This window comes from Euwallacea fornicatus, chromosome 30 (genome assembly GCF_040115645.1).
Source record: "Euwallacea fornicatus isolate EFF26 chromosome 30, ASM4011564v1, whole genome shotgun sequence".
Taxonomy (NCBI): domain Eukaryota; kingdom Metazoa; phylum Arthropoda; class Insecta; order Coleoptera; family Curculionidae; genus Euwallacea; species Euwallacea fornicatus.
Genome location: NC_089570.1, coordinates 770,858 through 789,930, shown reverse-complemented (window position 1 = coordinate 789,930; position 19,073 = coordinate 770,858). Strand labels below are relative to the sequence as shown.

The 19,073-nt window shown below is 39.9% G+C and overlaps 2 protein-coding genes and 1 long non-coding RNA gene across 13 annotated transcripts in view; 2 read left to right on the top strand and 1 right to left on the bottom strand.

Moving 5' to 3' along the window:
• Ten-m (teneurin transmembrane protein Ten-m) overlaps positions 1-19,073 on the top strand; it is a 95,178-nt gene that overhangs the window by 51,605 nt on the left and 24,500 nt on the right. The window contains exon 1 of one of the 10 annotated variants that reach the window (XM_066298287.1): positions 17,690-17,838. The exons of the other annotated variants lie outside the window; for them this stretch is intronic. The gene's annotated coding sequence lies outside the window, so the exon portion shown is untranslated. Of the gene's footprint in view, positions 1-17,689; positions 17,839-19,073 lie in introns of those variants that run through there. 10 annotated transcript variants of the gene reach the window in all.
• Bacc (Bacchus) overlaps positions 4,554-19,073 on the bottom strand; it is a 43,630-nt gene continuing 29,110 nt past the window's right edge. The window contains exons 5-7 of one of the 2 annotated variants that reach the window (XM_066298338.1): positions 4,884-5,036; positions 4,688-4,828; positions 4,554-4,636 (exon numbers count right to left, since the gene is read on the bottom strand). The gene's annotated coding sequence lies outside the window, so the exon portion shown is untranslated. Of the gene's footprint in view, positions 4,829-4,883; positions 5,037-19,073 lie in introns of both variants that reach the window. The other variant, XM_066298337.1, reaches the window with a different exon arrangement.
• Positions 9,691-11,903, top strand: LOC136347920 (uncharacterized). The gene is made up of 3 exons (XR_010733549.1): positions 9,691-10,895; positions 10,952-11,408; positions 11,477-11,903. It is a non-coding gene; the product is annotated as an uncharacterized lncRNA (long non-coding RNA).

Sequence of the window (19,073 nt, the reverse complement as noted above, 5' to 3'; positions counted from 1 at the left end):
GGAGTTGGTCGAATATATCGATGGCGAAACGCGCCCACGGAGGCTCAGAACAATCAATATAACCAACGCGCTAAACAGATTGAGTGATAGAGGATTACTCATGCAATTCCCAAAGTAAATAAAACTATGCACCAAACTGCTGGTCTATGACCACAAACGGGTCCGGCAAAGTTGTTCCCGAATTATTATTAAATTTGAGCTAACTGACTGCGCGTCAATTGTGGAAAGTTAGCCCAAAAGGGCCCGGGCAGGGCTTCCTTTTGCCGGAATGGCGTCGGACGACTTCCTGTTGCCTCTCGCCTGGATCGGCCTGGATTAATCGGATTTCAGAACTATGAAACCGTATAAAGGGCCCCGGCACTCCGACAGCCCGGATAATTATCTTTGCGCCTCTAAACCGGAGAAATTTACATTTTAAGACGGACTTGTTCGGCGCTAATCCTCTGCGAACCGCTTCACATGTAAAAGTTGATAAACCCATTGTGCACGTCCGCTTTAAAAAAATAACCAAACACAATCTGATATTTTCCTGCTGAAATCGATGGCGTATAGATTATCCTCGATCACTTTATCAGTGTTTTTTTTCTTTTTTTTTAACAGAGAAACGTCGCTTTGGTGCGCTACTCATTCACCCATAAATATCCAAATCTACTCCCTTCAAGCAAACAAACAAACAACAGAGTTATATTAAGGGTGAAAACCCGGCCTTTGGGGACCATTCGGGGAGTGATTTATATCCTTTAAACCCCACGCGAAAAAGACAGTTTGTATAGAAGTTATTTCAGATAAGCAGATTAGCAAAATCAATTTCCGATGCGAGTACTTATGGATGTAGATCGGGGAGGAGGAGGAGGAGGAGGAGGAGGTTCCCAGGCGCATTTATCTAACATTATACGCCGATGATAACTACCTGTTTCGTGGTACGTGACCCTGCGCGAAATAGGAGAATTCTTAACGAAATTGGTACAAATGCCCAGTTTTTTCCCACCCCCCGCCTCTCGCGCTCCTGAGTTGCCTAAAGGTAGCGTCATTAAAGGGCCTTCGTCGGGACGCTTGTAAAACGTTGCACGTGACTGAAAAGTTGTTACGTGAATGTTCCGGAATCGTGATTAACGAGGGCAGTTTTTTCTCCGAGGGGCAGGGGGGGGATGTGGAGGGAATAAATTGCTACCTATACAAGTTCCGAACACTCCAAAGCAAACAATATTGGCCAAATATTTTTTGCATTAGTTTAGGGCTCTTATAAGGCAGCGTAATCTTGAAAGAAAGCGAGAGAAAGAATATCAATTTCCTTTATAGCCGTAATATATCCTTATCACCTCTTGAAAACCCGACGCGAGTGGGTATTTACCCCAATTTACCCTCTTTTGTGTCCGTGCGGATGATTGCCAGCGTCGATGGCCAATCTGGACAGGACGAAGGGAAAAGTCGGAATCAAATTTGCGACATTTCCAGGGCAATTTAAGGCGACCATACGGGGAATGACGTTATGAGCTCATTTTCTACTTCTTGGACAAGATCGAGGCGCAGACCCGCGCTTTGGACACGCACACAAACTTAATTAAAAAGGCATAAAGCAATCGAAAAAATGGGGTCATAAATCCTGAAGGTGTGTTTGGAATGGGAGCAAACACGTTCCGGAAAAGTTGGAAGGGTGTTCCAGGGGTCGGAGGGACCTTTATTAATTTGCCGGAATTATTTTCGTTGGTTTTCCAGGTGTCCGTGGCTTTCGGACAATTTCTGGCAGTCTTTAAACCGACCCATTTACCAGCTAAACATTTTTCAGTCTAATTCAAATCGGCCAATTTGGCGATGACGCTCTGCTCGCGCTCCAAGCCCGCGTCTTAGATTGCGGATATGACTCAAATTTTGGAAAGCTGAAGATGCGTCAGAAGGGCTCAAAGCCGCTGCAAGTGGACTTTCTCCATCAAATGAAATATCGTGCGAGTGGATCATCGATGAACAATGATTTTGTACGGATTAAAAGGGGTTTTCTTAGACGTAGAGCCGCTTTATCGCCAAGCAAAAGCCGCAATTTGTCGCACGCGTGCGGCAAAAAGTTTTTAAAGAAATCCAAGTGGCAATGTCAAACTTTATCTTCACAGTGCTACTCCTCCGCATCCAATGCGGCGTGCGCTCAGCTAATACAACTTTTCTGATAAATGGAATTGATGGCATCCTTAAAATTAACGGTTAATAAATTACCGAACACTCGGTTCTTCGATTAGCGCCACTGCTTCGGTGGTATCTGTTCTGTCCATAATTTACGAGGAAAAGATAATGGAAAATAGTTCGTTCTAATTAAATTACCGACTTTCTTTTCGGTGCGGGAATTGGACAAGTTTGCAAAAAAGCCCTTCAAAGACAGAGAACAGAGAACCCGAAGTGAAATAGTCGATTTTATTTGAACGATTTCCTTCCCCTGCTGATTGTAGACAAGATCCTATTAGGACCGGTAATGACGCAATCAGGGCGTTTTAGTCCGTTTCCCACCCCCGGTGGAAGAAAATGGGATTTTTCTTGTCTTTGCCGGTATTAAATTTTCGCCAAAGTTTTAACGCTTTTCCTTCGCAAAGAAAATAAAGGCCGGTCCAATTAATTATTCCGCCCTCCCTTTCTCTATTGTCTTTCTTTAGCAGTTTTTAAATTTACTTTCGGATAACTGATGGGAAAACATATAAATAAAGCCCCTTGAAAACGGTGAAAACTCCCTCCCCCTTGTCCTCGCCGCTGCTGTTAAAACTTTCGCGTGTTTTGTGTACAGGTGCAGTTTTACGAGCGAGAGGGCGGAGGGAAAGGAATGAGGAAAAGGATGAAGTAATTATTATTGACAAACGACAAAGGCCCGAAGCCGTCATAACTCCGGGACAATTAAAGAAAAATGAAGTTAACAGGCAAGAGGTAATTTCGCAGCTAACGAGAGCTCGGGGATCCGGTTTATTCCGGGCCCAGTTATCACATCTGCATATAAATAGAAATATTATAAAATTCCGCTTAGCTCCGGACTGTAGTGGGTACATTGTTATGGGGGCACCGAATTTGGGGCAGGAACCACCCCGCACGGGGAGCGCGACGCACACGGGGGGGGATGCCGTAAGCTAATCTCCACGAATAACGTAATATATACACAGTGACAGCTTAATGATATTGCCATTGTCGGCAGAGTTAAAGCACATTAGGTTGTCCCCCACCCTCCCGCGCTCCCCCGTGGTAGCACGTGACCATCATGCGTTTTGAATCGCAACCCGCCTGGAACGAAAACCAGAAGAGAGGGACTGCTTTTATTGGAATTAAAGTTGTTATTAATTCCAGAGATTAATGGCTAAAATTAGCTTGAAAAGTGGTCAGAAAATTCAAGCTTTTAAATTCCAGCTCTGTTTTCGGCATTTCAATTTTAATTAATTTAATTTAATTTAAATAAAGTTAAGAAACTTTCTTAAATTTGAGTTTTTTTGTTCCTCCGTGAACATCTTCGCCTCTAGGGACGAGGCTGAATTCTCAGGCGTCCGGGCCTTCGAAACTGGAAGGATCGAGGGGCGATTTAACCCGATGTTTCCTTAGTTGTCCAGAAGCCCAAGTTTCAGACTAAATCTCCATCTTCAAACCCCCCTATGGCGCGTTTAACGGACTCGTCTGGAAAGTACTGAAGCCTGTGCAATAACCGAACTGAACCCGTGATTCGGGTCTTGTCATTCAGATCTTGACGCCGTACACATCTGTCTTGCCTTAAGAGCTCTAATGCCTCTAATTCTGGGGAAACCCGAACCTTCCCCGGATAAAAATTTCCCAAAGTTTCCTAACGATTTTTCCTGGGAAACAAAGGGCGCTCCAATTATTTACTTTGCTCCTCTTTTTTTTCTCTCTCTTCGTAAGGTTTATTGTTCTTGCATGCCTGCCATTGTTAAGTACTTCAGGACCCGAATAAAAGACAAATAAACAACCGGCTGAGATAAATAACATGAGGGTCGTTAATGCAAATAGACGAAGGTGTGACATAATGATTTTCTTTCCCCGTCATAACTCGAAATAATGTCCGGGAGATTTCCGCTGATTTGCAAGTTTGAAAGTTTTATATCGTCACAATTTTCCGGAAAGGCCCATTTCGTTCGGGCTGATTAGATTTCTCCGGCGTATTTTTGTAACTTTTTCCATTTAAATTAGACTTTGACGGGTTTTAATTTGCCGGAGCAAGTCGAACAGTGCTTTCATTTTGAGAAAGTATCGGATTATTTCGAGTTTTATGCCACAATCAGGGGACGAGGCGGGGACTCCCCCGGTTCGTATTTATTTTGCCGGGTAAAAAATTCGTCAACAATGCCATTGCAAATAAAGCGAAATTTCAGGCCAATTATTGCCACTTATACGAATCGAAATATAACAGCTATTTAACGGTTCCAGTGAACAATACGTTAACGATCGATCAGTTATTAATTTCAAATTTCCGCAAAACAAAATTCCCGCACTTTGATAAATTCGTATAAAAGGCGCAATTACATTTGTTTGTACCCTGACTTGGAAAGCGCCAATTACCAAAATTATTTAAAACAAAATCGTGATTCGGAAGTTCTTTATTTTCTATTTTCTTAGAAATTACATCATAATCTAAGTTAAATTACTCCCCGGGAACTAAACTAAGCTGAAAAGAGCATCAATTAAAAGAAAGAAAATTCGATGGAACAATACTTACCACCTCTAAACTCGCGTCGACGGCTTTTGCAGGAATCTTGAACGTCGCATCAATGGCATCTTCAACAATTTTGCTAATCTCTTCAAGGGATGAAGCAAATCCCACCAGCAATATCGCCAATAAACCAAACATTATCATTACCTGAAAAGGGTACTTCGATCAAAAACCAAAATTCCTAAAACACCTAGGTCAGTACCTTCATTTCGTTGTTGAAGTATTACCAGGTACTCAACGAGTTAGTGAATGCTTTGCCTTCAAACCTTCCACTATTTAAACCCCTCACTATCAGCAAATTTTATATATTAATTGATGTTATGCAGTTCTAATTACCTACGAGTTTCTAATTTTTCTGAAAAAAAAAAAAAAAACTAACGAGTCTTTCTTGCTGATAATCGCCGATGAATTTATAGAATTTTTTGTTGTTGTAAGTAATCCCTTCAGGTTTTTGTGGATTATGACGTTTAGAATGCGCAAAAGTAGATGCTCGAAGTTTGGAAAAAATCAAAACATCCACAAAAATAGACTCTAAAAGGGATTAATATGTTTCTGACGAAACTGCGAAAGTCTTCTGAAAAAATTACTCTGACCTCACATTTGAGCTTTCACTTGGAAGAAATCTCTTCCTCTGCCGTAACTTTTGAGTAATAGAAATACAGTGGAAATTGCCTTCAAATACTCCTTAAAAATACACACCTCAATTTTTAATCAAGAACTTGCTAACCTGCACCCGCCCAACTGGAAAATAGTCTTCCGCCAACAGTTTTAACTTGAACCTTCAGCGATTCTTCACTCTTTAATTGAAGAAAACAGAGGTAAAATGGTCTGCAAATATTCCTCCTAACAAAGTCTGTTTGGAAAAGTTCCTCCCCTGGAAAAAACCTTTGAACCCCTGAGCCATTTAATATATGACTTAAGAGTTTAATACTGACTTAAGATAGAATTTCAAGCGTTCTTGCATCTTTTGATTTGTCACCAGATCATCTAAAATGTGGTTTAACATTATCATTGATAATGTGTAATTTCAAGCTTTGCAATGAGAATGTCCAAAACAAGGACGTTATTAACCTCACATGGTACTCAGAATCGACTCTTATTTGAATTACTCTGCCCCTCTGCAAGAAGTTCTTGCACGTCTGTACCCTGCCTCGCGTTTTTACTCTTATAATCTGGAGCACTTGTTGAATTTGATGGCAACTGAAACATCACAAGTTCAAACATGCAAAAGTGCGTTACTCTCCCTAACTGGGAGAAACAAGAACGTTATTAACCTCGAATGATGTTCCCAACTGCAAAACAAAGTCGTCTTCGAGGACCCTCCTGTGTTGCAAAAAACATGTGGACTTCTGGAACATGTTGGGTTTTGCTTTTCGAGCTTCAGCGCTCGATTACACGAAATTTTTCATCGTTAGATTGCCCAAAGCAAGTTCATCATTACTTCACGTTTATGTAAAGGTCGTCTTTCTTCGGCTCCCTGGGATATCACTAACAAATTTCGGGACGAAACGTCCTTCACATCGGACAGCAGTTTCACTTCAGGGGCCTGATTATTACAAATTTCATGCCGCAATCGGGGGCCAAATCAGCGGGTGGTCCGCTTTTTTTTATTTTCCTAAAAGAAAAATTTAGGCACCCTGCTATTGCCAAAAAAACAGAATTTCAGAATTATTGCCATTTGCGCCAATGGAAACAGAGGTTCAGCGTATTAATCCGTTCATAATCGATTAACTATCGATGTCAAATTCCCGCATTTTGATAAATTCGTATAAAAGACGCATTTGGTGGTACCCTGACCGGGAAAGCGCCCCTCACCAATATTATAAAAACAAGGAATCTTAGATTTAGAACTCCTTATTTTACATTCACTCAGCAACTTATCCTCGTTAAAGTTGAATCATTGGGATTTCGAGCCAATTTTTAGGAGCATTTGATCTACAATCTAGGCTCAAAGTCAATCGAACAACTTTTACGTGTGAATCAACAATCCCATAAACATAATCTCGAACCTTAACCGTTCATTACGTTCTCAGCAACAGTTTTAGCACTGTTAAGGATATCTTTAGTTGCTGAGCTTAAATCCTCTACCATATCGTCAGCGGATGTTGAAGCCACCACCAACAGCGACAAGAAACTAATCAGCAAAATTACTTGAAAAGGTCATTTTAATCAATGAAAACATTTTTATTTTATTTTTATTCAAATTTTAGCACAAAATCAACAAGTTACTGACTATTATCGCTTAGAATCTACGACTCTTAAAAGCTCACGCTATCAGCAAAATTTTGTCATAAATTAACGTATTTCAGCTCCGATCAGCATGTAAGGTTTTTACCACATTTTAAAAATAATAATAATTGTAGAAAAGTTGCCTTAAAATCATATCCAATGGCGTACCAAGAACAAAAACTATAGAAACTAAACCTTAAATTTTGAATTCGAGCTTTTAAAAAAAGCTCCTTTGCTGCAACTTTTAAACGAAAGAAATCCAAGGAGGATTGCCTTCACATTATCCTCAAACTAATGAGAAAGTCCAACCGTCTATACAACACGGACCGTGCCTCGCACGTTTCATCGTGCACTTTTATGAATTTCTTCATTCTCATTATCAGTCTGGCGAAATCAGGAACGTTAAGTTTTACTCAAAATCAGAAAGTTCCCTTGACTGGCCTCTGCTGTCCTCACCCCTCCTCACAGTTCGGACGGATGTATTTTGAAGAATTTGGCTTCGTTCGCATTTTTAAATCATCAAAACTCATTCATTTTGCATTTCAAATTTCACTAGGACCTCGACAAACTACAGAGTGTTTTGTCTTAGAATTTTCAATTGTTTAGAGCTCCCACTATCAGCAAATTCTTTCCATAAATTAACGCGTTGAAGTCGTAATAATTATCCTCAAATTTCTAGCTTAAAAAAAAAATAAATAATGACGCTTTCATAATCATAATTGACTGTTCAATTATGGAAGTTTTTCCTAATACGAGTCATCCATGCAGTTTTTTTTATTTCTACCATTTTTGTTTCGTGTGTCGTCACTAAACGTTGGGGACAATTTTGGTATTTTTATCGAAGACGGCCGTGAAACGCTGTGACGTCATGGAACAATCGTCAGCTGCACCATTGACGTTAAATGCTCTTCAAAATCAAATTCTTTTCGACTTATTCTCCTCTTCTGCAATAGGAACGCCCCCTGGACGCTGCTTCTCATACTTAAACTTGTAACCAGCGTTTCCCCGCCATTAGTTTAGCGAAAACAAGAACATTTTCTTCTTCAAATTTTACTCAAAATCAAAAAATTCTTCTACATAACAATTTTACGCTAATGCGATGTGAAGTATCTTGCTTCACATGCTCGAATGAGCAATTGTTCATTTCTATATCCTTTAGCTTTACTCAGAACCAAATCCTCCTTGCGACGAAAAGCTTTTGGACCAGTGAAACAAGTTGAACTTTCCCTTATCATACAATTCCGAGACTTTCTTCACATTTTATCTAAATATCCTCTTTGTTTGGCTTAATGTAGCTAAAGCTTTTCGACCGCAAATGCGCAACAAAGCTAATGAAGCAAAGTTCTGCAACAAATACAGAACTTTGCTTCGAATGATTAAACGTGCAATGTGTAGCGCTTCTTCACCCTCGTGAGTAGCTGAAAGAAGGGTATTAGGGAAAGCATGTGAGGTCAAATTCTTCTCACAGCACCCGTCCGCACTGGGAGGGCAGAAGCTGCCCCCTCAAATGCCGATCAAAGGGAGTTTTTGAGTTTGAGTCAAACTGACGTGTCCGATTTCGCCGGACTTAAAGTAAGGGAATAGTTGAAATTGCACGATAAAACGTGTGAACAGGGTCTAGTGGGGCGACAGCATGTTGCAGCTCAGTGGAGCTCTGCAAGAAAGATTCGACTTTATGTAGTACTTGGGATTAGGAACGTCCTCGTTTTGGAGAAGTGGAAGCGTTTAAACTCCCCAGGTAATTTCTGGGTAATGTGAAAGCAGCTTTTATGGGATTTCTTTTGCCCAGAAGTTATTGCAAAGGAGGTTTTTTTTGAAGACTTAAAATTGCAGAGAAATTCGAGCGTTCTCTTTTACAAATTTTCTAAAAACTTGTTGCATTTGCGCAATTAGATACTATTCTAAGATAACTCTTGTCCTATTATTGTTTCTTTTTCAGTTGAGCCAGAACTTATGTGATGATTAGAACTGCAAGACGTCAATTTGAGATTAAAATTTTCTGATAGTCAGAGCTTTAAATAGACAAAGATTTCATGGCAGATCATTCAGTGACTTGTAAAGTTTCTAGTAGACTTTGAGCAGCAAAATGAAGGTGCCGATCATTAGCCCTTTTGAAAATTTTTGTTATCGATCAAAATGGTCTTTTCCGATAATTGCGTTCTTTAGTTTCTTGATGCTTTTCATGATAGATTTAAGCTTGGCTACTAGACAGATACTAGGAACCACATAAAGTGCTGTTGATAAACTACGGAGTATTCCTCCAAAAGTCCTCAATACCACTATTCAGATATTAGAAGCAGTTGTAAGTATCGGTGCATGGAATTTTCTTTCTTTGTTGAATTGATTGTCTCTTCGACTTAACAGCATCGTCTCCAGCTAAGAATTCAACATTGACGTTGATGCATTTGCCGAGTGAATAGAAAATAAAAAGCTCTAAATATACGATTTGGTTTGTTTTTATAATTTTGGTGAATGACGCTTTCCCAGCCACGGCACCACCAAATTCGTCTCTTATACGAATTTATCAAAATGCGGGAAATTTGTTTTGCGGAAATTTGAAATTAATAGTTAATCGATCGTGAACGCATTGTGCACTGGAACCCTATTTCAATTCGCATAAGTAGCAATAATTGTCCTGAAATTCCGCTTTTTCGGCAGCAGCATTGAGCACGAATTTTTTCCATAAATATAAATAAAAACGGGGTACGTCACTGGTTCGTCCCTCGATTGCGGCATAAAATTCGCAATAATTCAATACTTTCTTACAGTGAAAACACCGTGCGACTTGGAGGACATTAGTATCCTCAAATTTGTCCAAAACACTGAGTTAAAAGTGAAACTAATAATCTGAAATTTCCGCAAAACAAACTCCCGCATTTCGACCAATTCATATAAGAGACGCATTTGGTGGTACCCTAGCCGGGAAAGCGTCTTTCGCGAAAATTATTAAAAAAAAATAAATCATAGATTCAGAGCTCCTTATTTTATATTCACTCAGCAATTGCATCATCATTAAAGTTGAATTATTAAAGTCCAAGGATTCCGCTGAGCTGGAAAGAAAATCAATTCAAGGTAGGAATACTTACAAGCCGCCCACTGACCCTAAGGTACTATTGTGGAAGAGCATTTAGTAAATCTCCAAGAGTACTTTCAAAGGAGTCTACAGCGTCGTCAGCTCAAAGCCAAATCCATCGGTAATAGCATCAAAAAAGCAACGAGTGCAATTACATGAAAAGGGCATCTTGACTAATAACGAAAATTCTTAAAGCATTAAAGCTGAGTACTTTTATTATGGTTTCAAATTTCATCAGAAAATTTCTAGCTTTTGCGAAAAAAAGTCAGCCGGCAAAGAAAAATTGCCTTAAAGTATTATTCAGTTGCATAAACTTGTTGATACGTGCTTAGGAAAACCATACGAAAATAACTTGAATTTCACCACAATTTCGAGTTTTCCTTAAGGAGCAATCTCCTCTTTTCCCCTCAAACTTACCTTTAAAATTACTTTTAAAATTTCCATAGTTAACCGACGAGTGACTAACCAGAACTAAATCGAAGGAACGCACCTAAACAAAAAGTCTTGGAGATGAGGTTTGATCTGAGACTTGAAGCGGTGAGTCACTCAACGAGGAGTTTGTCTTGAGAATCATTTGAAGACGTTTCTGCTCGAGTTTTTCTAAAATTCAAGTGACTTTTTTTCAAAAAAAGACTAAAAATTGCAGTGAAATTGGAGATTTTTTTAAAACTGTAATTTCTCTTAAAGCTGCTTATCGCATTTACGCAATTGGAAATTATCCTTGAGTGGTTTTTGTGCAATTATAGAAGTTTTGCAGAAAATGTAGACCCTCGCTAGTAATTAAAACTACAATAATATCATTTATAGCTCAAATTTACTGATAGTGAGAGCTCTAAATAATCGAAGAGCGCAAGGCGGGGTAATCAGCAGCTGGTTGAGGTTCTAATGAAATAAAAAACAAGCAAAATGAGGGTAGCGGGATTTGATGTTTTAATAATTTTCGTTATTGACCAAAATGTGCTTTCCAGGTAATTAAATTCATTAGTTTTCCAGTTCTTTTAGTTGTGGGTTGGGCTACAGCTGACGAAACTACGGGATTCGTTAAATCTTCTATCGGAGATATATTGAAGACCCCTAGAAAAATCATCAATGCTACTCTTGAGTCAGTGGGCGACGTTGTAAGTACTCTTCCATTGAACTTCCTGTTCTTGAATTGATTTTTCTTCCAACTTGGCGGGTTCTTTGGCCGCTAATAATTCAACTTTGATCATTATGTAATTGTTGCGACAATAAAGACCTTCAAATCTATGACGTCGTTTTAAGCAATTTCGATAATTGGCCCTTTCCAGGTCAGGACTCTAACAAACGTAATTGCGCCTTTTATACGAATTTATCAAAGTGCGGGAATTTTGTTTTGCGGAAATTTGAAATTAATAGTTAATCGATCGTGAATGTATTGTGCACCGGACCTCTGTTTCGATTCGCGTAAGTGGCAATAATTGGCCTGAAATTCCGCTTTTTTTGGCAGCAGCATTGTGCCCGATTTTTTCCAGCAAAATAAACAAAAACCAAAAAAACTGCTGATTCGGCATCTAACTGCGGCATAACCTTGGGAGCGCCTAATATTTTCTCAAAACCGTTACATTTTGGCTGATTTTGGTTCACTACAAGCAGATTATGGACCACTGGAAAGATTGATATTCTGTTTGACACGTTTGAGCCTGCCAGTTTAAGCATTTCTCTCTGCAAGTGCCGATCGGAAATTCCCTTTATCGAGCTCTTCTGAAGAACCACATGAACCCGATTAGATATTTAAGAAGAGATCAACCCTTAAAAATTACCAATCTCTCTCCCATCCTTTCACTTCTCGAAAATCTGCACATCTCTGAATAAAATGGGACTGCATCAGTAATTTGCTCCGGTTTCATAAATGAGAGTGTTGCTGTTGTAATATAATTTATTTACGAAAGTACTCTAAAATTCTAACAAAGTTTCATATTCCCAAGGGGATCCTGCATCCCCATGAACGGGCCCTCGACCACGATCCCCTGGATCCCACCATCGGGATTACTAACTACATCCGTCGCAATCTTTCCCTACAAAAATCGACCTTCAATGACTATACCGGAATGCTTCGAATTCTTCCCAATAATTAACCGACCGCTCCTTTAGGTATGTTTAAAACTCCTCAACTCCTCCTACAACAGCCCCAGGAATCCTTAATGCTGTGTCTACGACCTGTTTATTACCAGCGCTTCCTGGAGAATTGAAAGCATTAGCTAAGCATTAATTAATTAACAGGGTCGGCACACCACTGGTGGAAGTTGGAACATTAAAATCGTCAAAATTGGGGCCAATAAAAGGACCTAAAGAGAGTTTGTTTGTAGAGGAATTTCATATTGTGAGTTCTACGTCGTGAATGTTATCTGCATACTGTGAACGTACTTGAATCAATCAACATTATCCACATATCTATGTATATCAGTACGCTACGTGCAGTGGGACTATAAGCGTTTTTCACTCGTTATCTTGAGAACTAGAACTTGTCTAATGCGGAATGGACATCGGTGATAAAGAACTTCTCAGACATTATTGCAAACATTAAACTTAGATATTAAAAAATGTATTTAAGACCATTTAGCGATCTTATGCCTTACGAATAACATGTTTGCCCTGGATTGCAGGCAACCCAACGTACGCGACAATGTAAAATACGCAAGACATACTGTTTCGATTATTTTTCACTCTGGGACTAGGGAGCTTTCTTTCGTCCCTATTAGCGAAAGCTATGAACATATTTCTATACGTTTTCACTCTAAAAAGGGTCAATTATCGTCGAAATTCTTACCAAGACCTCGAATTAACAGTTTTACGACCATTAGAAAGTTTTACTACCAAGTGGAGGGCAAAAAGGGACCGAACTTCGAGGCTCTCATTACCGAACTCTAATAGTCGTCTACAAAAGGCCATTTGATCCCCTCTAGTTAACTACATGATGATTTTAGCGTGGAATTTGATGTGTTGCAGAGCAAAAAGGTGCATGAAAAATGAGTTTAATTTTATTCGTATGGTCCACATTCGAAGTGTGAAAAATTCCAAGTGGGCGTTCGTGTTAGTGACGGCTACATTTGTCTACGGTAATTTGGGTCCCATGAAAAATGCTTGGAAAAGAACTGCCAAATGCATACATGCTGCCGAATTCGTTATTGCAATCCTCGATATGGAGAAACCCCAAAAGATCCCCCATTTGGTTATTATTTTACACTTTTGAACTGATCACTTTTGCCTAAATTGGGAACCATTTTCGAGGGTCAACGGCATTGCTACACACTATTATCTCAGTTAAAACTAACTAAGAGCAATACTCAACGGCTACTCAGGGCTGAACGAAAAATGTTTTTGACGTTTTGGTGATTAATCACACACCCTTTTCTGAAGCTATGAAAAACGATAATTTCAACAATTAGGTAAAATGTATAGACGGTGAATTTGTAAAATGTCTAAAATGCTCAGAAATTCCTCTTCGCCAATGGCTGAGGAATGTTTTTAGTCATGCAATCGTTCGCAAAGGTCCATTTATGCGATTGGTGTTTAATTATGGTGCCTAATTTAATCGATCTTTTCTTTTATTCTCTTTTTTATGCTGATTATTGCTTGAAATTATGCGATACTGTTTAGTTGTTTATGTATTATGTTGTTTTTTGTTATGTTATTAACAGCACTATTAACTGGACAGGTGATTTTACAAAAATCCGTCGTATGTAAGGGACGCTTTAAGAAAAGAAGGCTTTGGAATCAAAACAATACCGCTTCGCTTGTCAATATTCGTGCCCCCTCCACCCCCCGTTTTGCTTGCAAAAAGTATCAAATTTCGAGGGAAAATGTGGAAAATATTTGGAAAATTTGTACGTAGCTGGAAATTAATTCCATAGAAACGTGTAATGAGTGTTCGTACGGGATTGGGCCCCACTCAAAACAGGTAAAAATCACCCTTTTAAAATTTTATTTGAATTGACAATACCGGGAAAATCGTGACGTTTACGTTCGGGTCTCCGAAGTCGGATGACGCCCGAGCACGTTGCTTTCAAAGCGATCAAATATCAGTGACGGACGTGCGACCAGGCAGTGCAGTGCGCTGTAAATTTTTAATAAAATTTTATTATTATGTTATTTTTAGCGACATTTTTCGTTTGTTTTCCCCCGCAAAGTCTGCCCTTCCAGCATGCAATTGCACACTATTCCCTCCACTTGCGTGTGACGCGCTATCCCCAAATAGAATAAAAGAAAAAATAAACTTAGGTGCCACGTTAAATGTTGTTTTTTTTAATTTGTTGACCCGCTGACCACAATATAATTCATTGTGCTTTTTTCCACATAATCAGATTATACACAGTTAAACCTTTGGAATTTGCGCAAACCCCTTTATTTATAGCGGGGCTCAAAAACGAATTGCATGCGGCACGCATCCCCCTCATGCAAAATTCACCCGTTTACCCGAGTCGGCCAGTAACCGCTATAATTATGCTGTAAGTGTAAGCAATTCTGTTGTAACTATTTAAAATAGGCCTGATTTTGCGATTAGGGCCGCCCTAATTGTTTATATATTTAGTTACAACTCGCGTGCCGGTCTGATTAGAGCTTTGCACACAGTCTGGATATTTTCATGGGTGCATAAAACCCTCGGCAAATGAAGGTATTAAAGGGATATTCAATAAGCCCTAAAGACCGTCTTGTATATTATGGGAAATTAAAAAAATTGCAACGTTCCCAGGTTGCGCTCTATAATTACAACTTTGCGCACGTACACTGCCATTTCATTAGCCCTGAGTTGAGTTTCAATTTCATTCAGCTTTTAGCATGAACTTTTACACCTGAAATTGTTCCGCTTTTTCCGATTTTTTTTTGGCCTGCAACATGAATACTATTCAAACCGTCCATTTTGAAAGATGCCCCCTTCGAGGGTTGATGTAGGCCCGATATGTCGCGACATTATTACGAGGGATTGAGGACATATTGAAATAGGGGTGCTATTTCAAGCTGGTCCTCTACGTCTGTCATAGCGAGATGACGAATTTATTTCCACGAGTGTCCCATATCATTTTTTTCTTGAAATATTTTACTTACAAAACCCCTTTTTACTCGATCAGTTCTCTCCAACATGAAGAAATCCAAACACTTTCAGGGAAATGTGCAACATAGCTTCTTATAATGACCGATTAGGCTCTTTGACTCCTCACGGAACTGAGTCATGAAAGGACAATAAAGAGCGATTTGTATGAAAGAAGTCCATGCATAATAATGGCGGATTTTCTCACCGCACATACTCGTTGTTTTGTGCCATGAAAGGTGGTCGTCATGAGTGGGTTCTATACGTGATCACACGATTATTATTCAGAAGTCATTCTTGCTCAGCTGCTCAATAAGACGACATTGTCCTGCTGCAATTGATTAGAAAATAACAATGACATGAGCATGCACTGAAGAAGGAAATTGTTACAATGGAAGATGCACGTGACTAATGATTACGCGTGCCCAAGTTGGTGACAAGAATGAAACAACGATGGGTTCTTCGATGTGGAATTCTCCAATGGGGTTTCCTGCACCCCGATAATATGCAGGATGTCTCATTTGAAAAATAACGTGCCCCAACTTTGTCATATACCTCATATGAGATGTCTGTTTAATCCTTTGTCCATTTTTCCCGTTTCACCAATCGCTAATGAGGTCCATTTGACCGTTCGAAATAAAGTTGTTCCTCTTGGATAAAGTAACCCACGAGCCCAAGAATATACAGGGTGTCCTAGGATTCTGGGACGGAGCTAATTTGAGCAATATAAAAACTTTCGGAGCAATTTCCAAGAATCTGAAGACAAGTTTGAAATCCTGATTAACCGATAGCAAGTTTTATGGCATTTCGGAGTGATTTAGCGTGACTTGAACTTAAACATGGAAAAACACAATTTCCTTGGTGTCGATACACTTAATCGAATTTCTCATACCTCAGAGAGTGTCTGGCTCGATAGACCCATGTTATATGGGCTTCCAGCAGGATCGCTCCGGGATCTCAGGAGAGCAATCACCGCAGATTAGTTACCTTAACTGCAGGAGCTGTCTGTTTCGCGTTCGGATGTTGTAGATATAACAAAAGGAAAACAGATAATTATAGTGGCGAAGATAATGGCCTGCAAGACGGCAGTAAAACCCGGTGAGCAGGCAGGAAAACTGCCGCAGGTCCTCGAGGATCATGGGAGGAATTTTTGCCTGCAAAAATTACCGCCCGCGGCAAGAAAAATTACTATACAGCCCCAAAACGAAGCCATTTTCACATAATAAGAATGACTATCTCTGGGTCATTTGTTCCGTAGATTACGATAGATACGGCGTCGTGGATTTATGTTATGAATTTGTCAACGTCGGAGGAGGGTTTTCGAACGGGTTTTTGACACGCCAGGGCGGCTTCCCCCTAATAAATTAAGTTGCTCTGCATCTAGAAGTCGATGGGGTAATTAAAACCGGTAAGAATAAAGCTCCCCCGGAATGCACGAAGCGGGATAATTTAAATGGGGCCATAATTGTCAGGTAAAAACATGCTAAACAGGCAGCAAGACAAAGCGCATACGAGAATGGTTATGGGCGCGGTGAAAACATGCAAATACACGTTTTGAATTATTCGCGCAAAGTCGCGTATGCAGCCTAACAAAGTGTTTCTCAGTTAAAACGTCGCAATTACGAAGATTTACGTGCCCTTTATGTTTTCGCCCATGGGTGGGTTTATGTCGTACCTTGTACAGAGAGGGATGTTTCCACGCCTCAAGACGTAAACTATGGAGAAATAAATAGCGAGATTATCCACGAGGACAATAATTAAACTACGAGAAAACTTTGACAATAGAACAATCAAAGCTCGACCCATTAAAGCTCTTGTTCCGAGCTTATTTAGTTTAATAATTGAGTCACATCTGGGAAACTTATTAACACTGGCAGCTTCTTAACAGAATCAAATAGCAAATGTTCCAAGGAACTTTCTATTGACAGAGCCGAAAGCCCTTTCGTTGGTAGGGAGCGTTAGAGCCGTGTTAAAGTTGAGTGTGAGTATCCATGTGCAGTCTCAATTTGTCTCTAATCCATAAGTAGTAAAAAATTTCAGGCTCTACGGTCTTGAGTTAAACGTGAATTTCATGGGTCGAGGCGGAAATTTGGCCTAAAATATCTCGTTTGAGACACTTTTTGGATGCGGCTGGCCATAGAAAAATCCTGGAAAATTTTTCTCGGCTTTGATCTTTTGAAGAACTGCAGATAAATTTACTAAAGTCGTTACTCGTCGCTCTTGTTTCTGAACTAAAGAACCTTGAAGTGGTTCGCTTTGCTCTAAAAATCTTTAGAGCCTCATGACAAAACTCGGCGGGGGCACTTTCGTGACGTCCTTTGATAAATCAACCCTTTCGCTGGGAAAAATTTAAGTTTCCATGCCAGATCTAGAATTTACAAACGCAACGAATTCATCTCCATTCATGGAAACATCAGGGGCGTGCCAGCTCTGGCTCTAGAGGAGTCTCCCTCACCATTTTTGCCACTCCGTAATTGGAGTGGGAATGGAATTCATAGAACATACGCTTCAAAGAAGACACACAAATTACAAATTCTCGATGACTCAAAACAGATGCAAATGTGCTTTTATGGGCCGATTTAGTATGCATTTTGCATACAAAGCTCGCACCTCGTGGCGGCTAATAATCACTTAAGATGAAGCTTTATTTTTAGTTTCGGTTTTACCCGCGGTCGTGTTAAGCTCGTAGCTTAACGGAGGAGCAATTTTGTGGAAGTAATTTTCCAATTATACTTTCCTCACCGATCCTTAATGCTGTTAGCCGGCCTTAAAGCCTCGGGCCAACTTGGAAACTACTGAAAATTTCATGTAAGTACCCACTCACCGAGACCGCCATCGGAACAATAATTTCATTTGGCCTAATTAACGATAAAGGAAAAAGTGGCCTTGAAGCTTCCAAGCCATCTGTTCAAATCCGAGTCGTTTAAACACTAATTTATCTATTAGATCTTGTAGTGTTCCCAGCCAGTCTCATTCAAATTCTTCTTACTCATTCGGACGTCTCACTCTGTGGGTGGGCAAGGAGGACGGCCGTTTTTTCGATAAACCATAAGGTTTTGTGTATGGCCATAATTTAGACTTCGGGTTCCTATTGATGTGGCCTTTTTTCCCGTGGTCGCGATGGGTGGTAAGTGGTTTTAAATTAAAAACGTCGCTTTTGTTCTTAAACAAGGTTAAACTGGCCGGCTCCTAATCGGCTCGCAAACTCCCGGCACGTCTCTTTGAGAAGTGGAAAAAACTCGAATGCCAAGTGGGTAACTCGATTAAAACCGAATTGGAAAAACACAAAAGAGAGTCTCCAACTTACAAAGAAAATAATTGAATTGCGCAGAATTCTTATGCAACTTCGTTAATTATTGTTTTTTGCCACAAAGGGGTCCAGAGGAAGATGTCCTGAATGAAGAAGTTCTTTTTATTTTGCACCACTTCTTGGAACGGGCAGCAACACGACTCAGAAGTAGATCGGTTATTCGCAAAACGAATGTCTGAAAAAATCTTCTCTTCACGCGGAAATGTCCCTTACTTGCACGTGAAGCAAAATGCTGTGTGCTGATCAAGCCGATTCCTCCCTCATCTTCTCGCCAACCAGCCTGCTCCAATGCCCGCTCTTTTTCCACCATGAGAACTGTCGTCACCTTTCGCCTTATTTTTAGCTCCCAAAACTGATTTGTTATTGTGTGAAATACATCAAATGCCAGCTTAAAATGTCGATCAAAACCTCCACTCTCCTCCTCCGAAAAAATTCTGTTTTTTTTAATCGATTCACCTCACTTTTCAGCTGATAAATCTAGTCACAGTGTGTTTTATTATAGAGGGAAACGTGGCAGTTTCAGAGCCCTCCTCCTAATTCCTATTTCTCCCATATAGAATCTCGACAATGAGCGACTCACCCTTCCTTCTTAGGAGGAATAAATGCATTTTACAGCCTAAGTGAAGTAAGTGATTGATTACTAGGTATAGAGACCTATTAATTGAGAATCCTTGAATAAAAGATCCCGGTAATGAATGACTGGTAATACCATTGAGGGAGTATAATTGAATGC